This window comes from Balaenoptera ricei, chromosome 1 (assembly GCF_028023285.1).
Source record: "Balaenoptera ricei isolate mBalRic1 chromosome 1, mBalRic1.hap2, whole genome shotgun sequence".
NCBI classification, from domain to species: Eukaryota; Metazoa; Chordata; class Mammalia; order Artiodactyla; family Balaenopteridae; genus Balaenoptera; species Balaenoptera ricei.
The window spans coordinates 11,436,116-11,448,398 of NC_082639.1; the positions used below are offsets into that span (position 1 = coordinate 11,436,116).

The 12,283-nt window shown below is 55.1% G+C and overlaps 1 protein-coding gene across 3 annotated transcripts in view; it reads left to right on the forward strand.

Annotated features, from left to right (window-relative positions):
• The window catches only part of KAZN (kazrin, periplakin interacting protein), a 463,767-nt gene that overhangs the window by 326,843 nt on the left and 124,641 nt on the right, over positions 1–12,283 (forward strand). The window lies entirely within an intron of this gene.

A 12,283-nucleotide genomic window follows, 5' to 3' on the forward strand; every position in this document is an offset into this window, starting at 1 on the left:
GCCCTGAGAGATGGATACTATCATGACCTTCATTCCTCACATGAGGACACGGAAGTGATCTGCTGGGGTCCAACAGCTACTATAAAGGACAGAGCCAGGATTTGGTGCCAGAACCACGGCTCTTAGCCATCACTGTTGTGGTTTTATAGGTGAGGAAGTTGAGGGATGTAGAGGTCGAGACATAGCCGGAGACGCCCATTCTTAGTTCGCCTTCTGAAGCCACACGTGAGACCGTGAGTCCTCCAGGTTTGCTCTTTGTCCAGGTTGCCACCTGGACTTGGTTTAAATTCTTCTGAAAGCCCGGATCTGTTCAAGATACAGATCTGAAGATGCGGGAATTTCAGACTCGCCGCTCTCGTGTGCTGGCGATGCTAGGAGAGCCCCGGCTGGGCCCTGGTCACCCACTTCCCTTCTCTGTGTAATTGTTTACATCTGCGGGGGCCTTCGGCATGCTGAACATGTTTCGAAGCATTTAACCCCTGAGTTGACTGATGCCTAAGAAAGGCTGACCAGAATGTTCCAGGCAAAGCACGTTTCCAGTTTGCTTCCAGGTTATAGTAGCCAGTGGCCTAGCAGTCAAGGCTGTAGATTCCAGACACCTTCCTCTGGGCCTCAGTTTGGCTGTCTGTAAAATGGGGATATAAATGTCTCTCTTCCCCCAGGCTTCTTAGGAAGGTAGCTCTCCTGCCGGGAGCCAGGCCTGGGAGAACCTGATCTCTGACAAGTGGGACAGGCAGCTTCAATCTGCTCTGTGCATTCTGTAATGGGTGGAGAAGGAAATTGAGATGCCGGTGTTTGGCTGCTGACTCAGACTCGGGTGGGAAAGCAAGCAAGGTCTGGGCTCTCCCCCTGCAGTCGCAAGGCCTCGGTCAAGTTGGTTCCTCCTGGTTTGCAATGAGCTTTGTGCTCGCTGCCTGGATGGGCTGCCGTGTTACAAGTTGGTGGGTGTAACCAGTGCTGGGCCTTCTTTCTTTTTCCTCTTTGTGTTTTGGTCATTTTTTTCCCCTGGAGGGTGGAGAAGAGGGAGGAGTGGTGGGAGGAGAGAGTCTTGCGTGGTGAGGGCGGAGAGGGAAACAGGCAGTGCTGCCCAGTGGTCACTGCCCCTCTCCTGGATCCGTTCCTTTAGGAGCCAAGCCTTGGGGACGGGAGAAGCTTGTGGTGAGAGCCAAGGCTGGGGGACCCGGTTGTTTTCACCAAAGGTCGAACAAAGGCCCAGTTCCAGCCCTGCCCCGCTCTTTGTCCTGGAGTTTAGTTTGAGAAATATGCACGGCAGGGCATTTAGGGCTGGGAGCCTAGGCCAGTTAAGTACATGAGCTTTGCAATCAGACAGACTTCTGAGTTGGGATCCGCTGTGCCACCGGGACCAGCTCTATAACCTTGAACAAGGCTGTCCACCTGTCCTTGTCTCCGTCTCTCCACCTCCGTTTGCACGTACAAACGGAGCACTGCTCCCAGCGAGCGAATTCAGTGGTCCGAGGCTTAGGGCCAGGCACATAGTCAGCACCCAAACGGGACCCGGAGCCCTCAGGCCGAGGAAGGCTGCGGGGTTAGTGCTCCCAGACCTCGTCGGGTGGGAGAAGAGGAGAAAGGCTGATTCGGGTAGGAAAAGTCTGGAAGTGGCCTTGAGGCAGAACTTGAAAATTTGTGCCTTCCAGGGTTTCAACCCAGGGGGACTGGTCACTGCAGTCAAAGAAAAGCTAGAATTAAAGCACACGTGGGAGTAGGTGCTCACTGGTTCTGTGGAGGTAAATTCCATTGTCCGTTTTGCTTGTGCGGTTTCTGAAGGACAGTGATACAGCTTAGAGTGCTTAGCACATACCAGGTGGCCTTTAAGTCCGTGGGGATGCTGGGCACCCAGAAAACGGTCCCTGACAGAAACAGTTTATCAGGATTCTTTTACAGTCGCAAGGGATAGAAAATGCAACTCAAACTGGCTTAAGAATGTGTTGGTTCACATAACCGAAAAATTCAGGAGAAGATCCTGGCTTCAGGTGTGGTGTGATCCAGGACAACACGGATATTATCTGCATCCAGTCTTTGTCTTGTTGGCGCTCCCTTCTTGGTGGCAGGATGGCCACCACCACCTCCAGGCTCCATCCTCACATCCATCATTAAAGAGAGCGGCTCCTGGTCCAGACTCTGACTCTGATTGGACTGATTTGTGTCATGTGCTTCCCCTCCTAAACCAATCACAGTGGCCAGGACAACTCAGCTCTCTGATTGGCCAGCCTGGGTCTTATCTCCACCTTTGAACCACGGGCTCTGGGAGTGGGTGGTTCCCCAGAGGGAAATGGAGGTGCTCTGTCTGAAAGACTGGAGGCGTAGATGTCGGCTGAACCAGAAAGTCTGCTGCCCAATCCAGCGGGGGATAATGAAGAACTTTGAAAAGGTGGGATGAGCCAGCATCCCAGGGGAAGCGGTGGCTTTAAGGCTCAACTTGATAAGAGTGTTAAGATTCCTCTTTGCACCAAGAGGGTATCCCAGGACAGCTGCTGTCAGCCCACCCGACACGATGAATGGGCCCCAGCTCGCTGCTTCTAAGTCCCAAGAGAAACTGTGTTCAATGAGGGCCAGAGGAGGCAGCTGGCCAGGCCCTGAGGAGAGGCCAGCCCTTTCCTCTCCCATCACTCCTGCCCAGCAAGCAGATAGGAGTGGGCTCCTCAAGGCCCCCCCAGGAGGCCTGGGCACCTGGCTTTGGGACCAAGCAGTCACAGCCTGTCAGGGACTCGGCTGCCTTGGTGACAGGAGAGGGCCTGCCTTTCCACCCCCAGACAGATGCTGTATTTGGAGGTGCACATTCCTTCTGGAGCTAGAATCACCTGCTGAGTGACTATTGCAGACCCCCGAGGACCGTGGGGCTCCTACTGGCTGTCAGGGCATGGTGGCATCAAGCCACATGCCCAGAAAGGCTGCCAGAGGCTGTCCTTTCCGGGCTTGGGGAGCAGTGGACACGGGAAGCAAGGACCTCCAGTGACAAACGGGCACATTCTAGGAATCAGGCCAGGCCGCCTGCAGGGACCATGTTCCGTAGCGCAGATCCTCAGGTTTGGTTCTGCCTGAGAACTAAGGAGCTGCGTGCTGGAGGTTTGCGATTCCTTCACTTCCCCAGGCATCTCTGCTTTTGAACCTGAGACTGGCACCCTTCCAGGGCTGGTGCCTGGCACACGATTATTCCTGAGTCAGTGCTTGGTGAGGGATGGTCAAAGGAGGCAGACCCCTTCCCGGAGAGAATTGGATTCCCAGGATGTGGAGCTGGGTGGGCACGGCTTCTTGTGGGAAAGGTGGGCCCCCCAAGATTGTGGAAGAGGATTAGCTTGGCAGTCGGGCCCAAGATGAGTCTGGCTGAAAGGTATGTTTATGGGCCAGCAGCTGTACTGGAACAGCTCTGCAGGAAAGACGGGTTAAACAGCACCTAAAAGAAAAAACAATTACTGTGAAATATGAGAAAAAGACAAAGCCTGCATCACCTGGTACCTGCCAGGCCCTCCCCTACCCACCTGTAGTAAGAATTACCAGGCGGCTCTCCCAGGCCCTGGAGCAGCCTTGGAATTAATACTGCTGAGGAGTGCCTGGGCATTGTTTGAGAATCTACTTGTATTTGGTGAGTGCTCTATTGTGTCCCATCACCCCCAAAGCTTTAAGTGTCAGGATCACATGACAAAGGCCCAGAGAACACGGAAATCCCTAGCAAACCATAGACCCAGCTCTTGTCTGCCTGCCACTGGCCCTGTTCCTGGCCTAGTGGGTCTGTCTCCACATGCAGGGGGGATGGAGGGAGGGATGGGAGAGTCTACATGATGAACAGAGGTGGACCAAGAGGGCTGTTTTCAGCTCCCCACGCAGAGACCAGGTGGGAGGGGAGCCTGGGCTGGGTGTGAGGGGACCAGCCAAGCAGAAGGAAGTGATGTCAAGTCTTCCCTCCCCCATCTCAGAGGCCCGGCCCTGAGGCTGCTCTTCCCAGGCTGCGGTTCCCAGATTTCTCTCTCCACAGGCAAACCGTTACATTCAAGTCCCACCTGGCTGGATGTCCCTGTGGAATTCCAGTCATTTGCAGAGAGCTTTGAGGAACCTTCTGGGCTGAGTCTAGAACCGAGGGCTGCATTGCTGCTGCTACTTCTGCTGCCCTGGGCTGTTTGAATCCAGCGCTCCTGTCCCTCCTTGGCTGTTGGGTCAGCTTAGCCAAGAGGTTCTGCGACCTCGGGCCTTCCAGGCTGGGGGAAGGATGCAAACAGTGGTATCTGTCCCAGGAGGGTTTGAGGGCCCCCTTGTAACTGCGGGCCCTGAGAGGACACATAGGCTTTGCCTGCCTTGTGGGGCAGCTCACAGTCTGGCAGCTGTACCGCAGGAGAAGAGGTAGAATATAACTCAGTAGTGACCAGAAAAGGCTCTGCAGCCAGACCACCTGGGTTTAACCACATGTTTTCTCCATGCCTCAGTTTCTTCTGTAAAGTGGGTGCATCACCTTGGGTTATTGTGAGGATTGAGAATTAATGGTGTGAAGATTTAGAACCGTTCTGGCATGCACGAGTGACTCTAAAAGTGTTATTATTATCACCATGATGATGATGAAGAATGAATTCAAGAACAGAGGGAATGCAATATAGGAATGCAGCTGCCCTCTTTCTCTCCATGTGCTCCCCCCGCAGAAAGGCAGAACAGAGGAGGTGCCCTTAAGCCATTGGTGAAGACCCTCACCCCCTCAGCCTGGGACGTGGGCTCTGCCAGCAACCCCCTCTCTGACTCTGCCTTTTCAGGACTCCCTTCTACCATCAGGTACTGGCTTCCTTGGACACGAATACATCTGGTCCTGTTTAGTCTTGGGGCCTGGGAGCCCATCTCTTACGGGGATTTGATATGAACCATTGTACCTCAGTCTTAACATTTTAACCCTCCAAGAACAATCTGGTTCCTAATTCCTAGAACAAGCATCATCCTAATGTTCTGAGACTACCACCTGGACCAGATTCGGCAGTGATGACAGTAATGGCAGTCCCGGCAGCAGTGGTGGCTTTTGAGTACTCACGACCTGCCGGCCGCTGCTGGAGCAGCCCATGGCGGGGGGAGCTGCACGACCCACAGGCCGACCTGGGCTCCGTCCCACACCCCCCAACATCTCCAAGCTCAAGCGGGGTCACTACAGCCCTGTGTGGGTGCCATGAGGATCCGGTGAGATGAAACCTGCAATCCAGTGGGTGGCATCCTGCAAAGTCGGGGCTCAGAACATGGCAGTGCCGTCAGCCATCGTCTCTGCCAGAAAGGGTGTTTGGACCAGAAGGGAACCATGACGTCATTAAGCAGAGCGTCGTGTCATCTGGAAGTGACCTCCATCCGGCCAGGGCCAGCGGGGCATGGTCCAATCTGTCTCCCACAGGGCAGGTATAGCTCAAGTGAACGGAGGTCGTCCACAGAGCCCAGGGTTGGACTCAGGCTCCCCTTCCACTGAGGCCTGCTGGAGGGCAGGGGGCCGGTGAGCTCGGTACCTGGATTTGGGGGGAGGATCTATAAAAGTGAGTTAAGTTACTGCCATATATATATATATATATATATATATATGTATATTTTTAGGTATAATCTCCTACAGCAAAGTGCACAGGTTTTAAGGGCACCATCTGAGTTCAGCGAGTTTTGACAGATGCGTGCTTGGCTGTTCACCAAGGTGTCCACCCATGACAGCAGCCAGGGACTGTCACTCCAGCCTGCCCTCCCTTCGGAGCCCCCTGTGCTCTTGGTCCTGCCTTTGCCCTGCAGACTGGGTGACTCAGCCTTCTCTGTCATTTAATCCATCCCTTCCGGGTTGGGAGGCCCACAAGTCTGGGCTCCCAGGTTCTTGGGGCCAAGGCCTCTCCTCGGAACATCAGGGAGGTTTGCCCTTTTCTATAATAATGATCTTGACGAGCTCCATCTGACCCCCATTTAGAACCTTCTGGAATGTTTCCACTTAGATGATTGCTTTGTTAAATGTTTACTACAGGCTTGGGAGACTGGTCTTGGCTCCAATTTCAGATAAACTCAGAGGTCACTTGTCCTAAGGTCAAATAGCCAGGAAGCGGGGGAGCCGGGACTGAGCCCCGGTGGCTGACCCAGACCAGCCTGGCCCACCTCCGCCCCGCCCCGCACTCGGCGCCGTCCTTGTGTGCCTGCCAGGAGCCCAGCACTGGGCTGGCGCTGGGCATCGGGTGTGAGCAGAGCAGAGCCCCCGCTGGCTCCGTGGCCACCTCCTTCTCCAGGAGCTGCGTGGGAACTGTGCCCCGGGGGAGGGCCATGCACGGCGTGGCCGGCTCCCTGTGACCCACCTCCATGTGGGAAACAAGAGCAAGCCCATACCTGCTGGGGGGCACGCCTGCCTCCCCTGCCATCCATCAGGGCAAGCCTGCGGCGGCCCATGGACTTTGTGGCCCTCTCCCCCTGCAAGATAATACAGTGAGGGACTTCCCTGGTGGGTCCAGTGGCTAAGAGTCCGCGGTCCCAATGCAGGGGCCCCAGGTCAGGGAACTAGATCCCACACGCAGCAACTAAGAGTTCACATGCTGCAACTAAAGATCCCGCGTGCCGCAACTAAGATCTGACGCAGACAAATAAATAAATATTAAAAAAAAAAAAAAAGATAGTACAGTGCAAGAGTTTGTGGACTGGGGTGGGTGCCGGAGCTAGACCGCTCTGACTCTGCATGACATTGGTCAAGTCACCTAAATCCTGTGCCTCAACTTCCCCATCTGTTGAAGGGGGTGATGATAACAGGAGCTACTTCATGAGGTTATTGTGAGGATTCGCTAGTTATCGTTAAGGAGTGTACCAGACCTACAACAGAGCCTGGAGCACATACCATGTGCTCCCGAAGTGTTAGTAAAGGAATCGTCATTGTGGTACACGGTGGTTACAGTATTATTGCTGTTTGGACCTTTGGCTTGGGAAGGCCAGACTCGTAAACCGGCAACTCCCCGAGAGAGCTCCGAGGCCTCTCGCTGCCTGTTCACGCATCCTGTTCTTGGACGGTGCCCCACAGTCACGGAGAGTAAGTGTTTTCCTTTGTCTTCTTCCTCTCCCGCCCCAGCCCTGTGAGCTCACAAAAATTAAACCAGGAAAGGACTTGTCACAAAACTGGGGGCTCTTCCCCAGGGCCAGGAGCGGTCACCTCCCTTGTGCGCTGTGTGGATTCCTCCACAGTCCCCACCTCCTCCTCCTCCCGCTCCTCAGAATTCACAGCTGAGGCGGCCACAGGGCAGACCCCAGAGGTGCTGGCCCTTAGCAGCCACCTGAACTCAATCTCAGCCTGTAGCATGCACTGCCGTGGTTGGTTCTGGTGAACTGGTAGATCAGCAGGGAAATTAAAGGCTCTCCTGTGCCAGGTGGCCCTGCCCAGCTGGTGCTGCTCCGGGTCTCGAGACGCAGGTGCAGGGCTGAGCTGTGTTCGCCAGGCCCCAGGCTCTGTTCTCTCCCCTTGACATCATTTTTGCTCCATGTGCATGTTGCCTCCTTGTTACAACATGGCTGCCACAGCTCTAACCACAAGTCCACTTTCCAGACAAGAAGGTACAGAGGAGGCAAAGCCCTTTTTTCTTAAAGGGCAGTCTTCCTCAGGGACTTTCTCCTACATCTCATCAGCCAGAACCGGGTCACACAGACAATTCTAGCTGCAAGGGAGGCCAGGAAATGGCGTTTTTAAAATGCCGAGCACTCGCTGCTCTTACAAACAAAAGGCGATGTGCTACAGAGGGGCAGGGGCAGGGTCTCCCCAGCTCCCTCTGTCACCTGAGTAGGTATGCCACACCCCCCTCACCCTTGGGAAGAGGCCTCTGGGGGCTTCCACTGTGTGGCCTGCCTACTCCCCCCAGGGCAGCATCATTGGTAACTGCTGGCTTCCCGGGGGTGGGAGAGCTGCCGTCTCCCAGGCAATGCTTACTTCCGGCTTCCATGGCCTAGAGCTCTGCTGGGTCTGTGGCTTCTTTGGCGCCAGGCCCTTTTACCGCCACCGGCCCCCTGCCCTAAGGTCCATGGTTGCCCAACGTCGGCAGAAAGGTACACAATTGATCTTTCCCTTTTGTGTCCCTGGGCCAGGGCCAGTGCGGCTTCTCCAGGAACGTGGCTCCTTCCCCAGCAGCTCCCCCGCCTTTGGCACAAGGCTCCCTCCTGTCCATGTGTGTGCGGCCCGCGCTGCACCAGCTGCTTCACGAACCCCGCTTCTTCCCTTCCCCACCTCGTGCCCCTGGACGAGCACTGACCAGGAGCTCCGTGCCCCGAGGGGGTGGTCTCTGTGCTTTTGACATGTGACGGGTGTGCCTGAGGAACTGACTTGTTTGTTGTGACTAATTTACACTTAAGTAGCCACATGTGCCTGTGGCTGCGTCACTGAGCAGTGCGGCTGTGGACCAGAGCAGGGACCCCCATCCCGCCAAGGGGGGAAATGCACAATCGGTAGCATTCATCTAGGTTCATGAAGAGTGCATCCCTCTAAGGGCACTGATATTATGAAGGCCCAGAGAGGGACAGTGACTTGCCCAAGGTCACACAGCGAGGTAGCAATCCCTCTGAGACAGCAACCCAAGTCTTCCAACTCTCACTTCTTCATTGCTTCTGAGGAATGTGGTCGCTCCCCTTTTGAGGGGAAGAGGAGTTGAGGGCGTGAGGGCACACACAGCACTCATCGTGCTTAGCACGTTTAAGTGCATTACCTGTGTGTCTCATTCCCATCACTCCCATTTCACAGGTGAGGCCACTGAGGCCCCGGGAGGGGAAGTGCCAATGAATGGTCCTGAAGCCTGTAAATGGGCTTCAGTCTTGTGAGGCTCTCTGTGATTGCAGTCCCAGGGCTGTCACCCCTCTCTGCCCCTGGAAGGGTCCAGGCTGTGCGAGATCTAGTCCAGCCAGGGCAGGTGCAGTTAGTAAGCTTGGACAAGCCTCTCTCTTTCTGTGGAGTTGTTTTTCCAGCCTGGTCTCCTAAGACTTGGTTCCTGCAGGAGCTGTACTGGGTATCCCGCCCTCCTGCTTCTTCAGAGCCTGACTCAAGGGGCGGGGCCTAGGTGTCAGGTACACCTATTAGCAACATGAGCGCAGGAAAAAATTTGCCTTTGCCACTGTTAGCTCAGGATAGGGGCACCCAGCCCCATCTTGCTCTCGTCCAAGAGCAAGGGGCAGAGAAGGCTGTGCCAGGCCCTCCTTCCTCCTGTGAGATAATATCGTAGCACAGCCCTTTCTCATGATGGCCCCATTTCATTGCAATGGAAGTAGGGTTGCTGGATAAAACACAGCATGCCCAGTTACATTTGAATTTCATATAAACAACAAATCAATTTTTAGCACAAGTACGTCCCATGCAATATTTAAGACATGCTTATACTAAAAATTATTTGTTGTCTATCTGAGATTCAAATTTAACTGTGCACCTGGGCTTTTTTGGTTTGTTTTGCTGTGCTTTGTTTTATTTTGCTAAATCCGGCAACCCTAAATGGATGACATCTTCCCCAAGCAGTGTACGTGGCAACTGAGAGCCGGAAAAATCCTGGGGCTTGCTCAGGGTCAAAACAAAGCCCTGGCCAGGACTGGATTCGAAGCCAGGTCTCTTGGAATCCTCTGCCATCTGCATAGACCGCAAACCACCTCAGTGGCTTCCCCTGGGCAGTTTAAGGAAGCCCAGAAGTCATGCCCCTAAAATAAAATCAAACAGCCCTGGCTTCCACTTGCCTAGCAATGTAAATATAAATAGGAATGCTTAGCAGTCACTCACACTTTATCGTGAAATAACCGTTTGGTGACAGTTGAGTGAGGACAGGCCCTGGCAGGATGGGTGACTGGGGAGAATTGAGGAAGGAGGGTGTCTTAGTCCATTTGGGGTTGCTAGAACAAAAATAGCCAGTGGCTTATAAACAACAGAAATTTGTTTCTTAAAATTCTGAAGGCTGGAAGTCCAAGAGCCAGGCACTGGCAGATTCCGTGTCTGGTGAGAACCCTCTTCCTGGTTAATAGACAGCTGTCTTTCTGCTGTGTGTTTTGCTCCGCCCTCATGACCTAATCACCTCCCAAAGGCCTCACCTCCAGGTACCATCATCACATGGGGCATTAGGTTTCAACATATGAATTTTATGGGGACACAAACATTCAGTCTGTGGCAGGGAGCAAGAATGAAAATTCCAGAGTCTTAAGTACTGCTAGAGATGGCAAGCCAGGGCTGCGGGCACAGAGTGGTGGTCGAGGTTAAGGCCTTTTATAATCTGACCCTGTCGTACCTCTCCTGGCTTCCTCCTGCTCTTCCTCACCTGGTACTGGTCACTGGTCACCCAGGGACCTTTCCAGCCTTCTTGCCTTTGCTCGTACTGTCCCCGCTGCTCACTGCCCTGCCATCTTCCGAGGCCCATTTCAAATGTTCTTGTGCGCCAAGCACATGCCACACCTGCTTTGTATTATGCTTACTTGCGTGTGCTGCTTCCACTTGCTGGAGACTTCTTGAGGCCAAGGGAGTTCCCTTCTTTTTGAACACCCTGCGCCAGGCCTGCAGTATAGGCGACCTGCAAATGTTTGTCTGGAATGAGGGCAGGGGAGGGGCCCCCAGTGCAAACCTCCTACTTTGCAGTTTTGCTAAGAGACTTGGGCAGTTCCCAGCCTGCACTTGAGCCTGTCCATGTCAGAGCAGCCAGGAGGTGCCTTGCAGACAGCCTGCCTCCCCGGGGTGCAGGTTTGGGTTTCTTCAGTCCGTGTTCACTGTGGGGTTTGGGAGCACCAGCCTGAGGGTGGGACCTGTCTGTGACCTTCACCCAGGGGTCTCCAGTGCCTTCAGCAGCAACTGGCTTGGGGCAGGTGCCCATGAACTCTTGCTGGGTGGACGGGTGGCTGGAGGAGATCATTCGATTGTCATGTGTCATCGTATAGTATTCAGGGCACTTGAGACCCCTCAGCGGATGAGCTAGAGCAGAGCTACCAGGCCTGCTCTCAGGGAGCTGTGCCCACTGGGCACGCACACGGTAACGCATGGGTGGGCCTCCCACATTAATGAGGGGTTTGGGGTGGGTTGTCCAAACTGCTGTCAGAAGTGGACCACGGGTGAGGGCCTCTTTAGGGCTCTTGAGGTGACAGTAGGGCTGAGACTGCCAGACAGGGAGGAACCTGTGAATAAGGAAGGAAGCTCTTCCAGCGGCCCTGAGGTGGGACAAGCCTAGCACCTTCCAGAACTGGAAGTCCCCCCACAGGTGGCCTGAGGGAGGCCTCAGATGCGCTGATGGGGCGGGAAGCCAGGGAGGGTTTTCAGTGCAGGAGTGAGGTGGGACTCCCTGCGTTTCAGGCTTTTGTGGGGAGGTTGGGTGGGGGTTGAGGAGCTGGGAGGGCAGGGCGGCCTCCCCTTGTGTGGGTGGCAGCTGGGCCCAGGTGGCCTCAGAGGAGGCGGTTGAGGTGGACCAGGGAACAGGGGCTGGAGCCAGTGCCACCCTTCCCCGGGCTTCTGGGGGTGGAAGGACCCTGGGTCCCCGAGGCCTCAGCTCTGCTCCCCGAGGCCTGCCCCCCACCCCAGTCCTGACTCTGCCTTCGTGTCCCCAAGGAGTGCAGGTTGTAGCGCCTTAGAGAACGCCGGGCGCCGCTAAGAGGGTCAGGCGCCTGGGGAGACGCAGCCCCCGTCTCACCGGCACTGAGCGCTTGCTGTATACGCTGAGCACATCCCCTGGACCAGGCTTCCTCCTGCATCTCAACCCCACGAGGGTTAGACCCATTTTATAGAAGGGGCATGTGAGGCTTTGAGGGGAAGGGACTTGCTCGTGACCACACTCCTGGTCAGCGAGGGAGCCAGACCGGAGACCCGGGGCCTCGAAAGCCGTGCCGCAGCCGTGCCGTCTGACCCTCACAGGCGAGGACTGCATCCCCTGCTACCATGGGAGCACGGGACAGGGTGGTGTCGGGGGGCGGCTGTGTCACTGGAAGAACAGGGAAAAGGATGTCGCAGGTGGAGGGCGAAGGCCCTGAGGCTGGACGGAGCTTGGCCCGTCGCACAGAGAGGGGCCAGCGTGCAGGAGGGTGGGGAAGAGGGAGAGAGCGATGCGTGGCTTAGTGATGCAGGCCAAGGCCAGCCGCTCCAGGACCTGCTTCCATGAGCATCTCAGAACCTCTTTTTTTTTTTTTTCTTTAACATTTTTATTGGAGTATAATTGCTTTACAATGGTGTGTTAGTTTCTGCTGTATCACAAAGCGAATCAGCTATATGTATACATACATCCCCATATCCCCTCCCTCTTGCGTCTCCCTCCCACCCTCCCTATCCCACCCCTCTAGGTGGTCACAAAGCTCTGAGCTGATCGCCCTGTGCTAT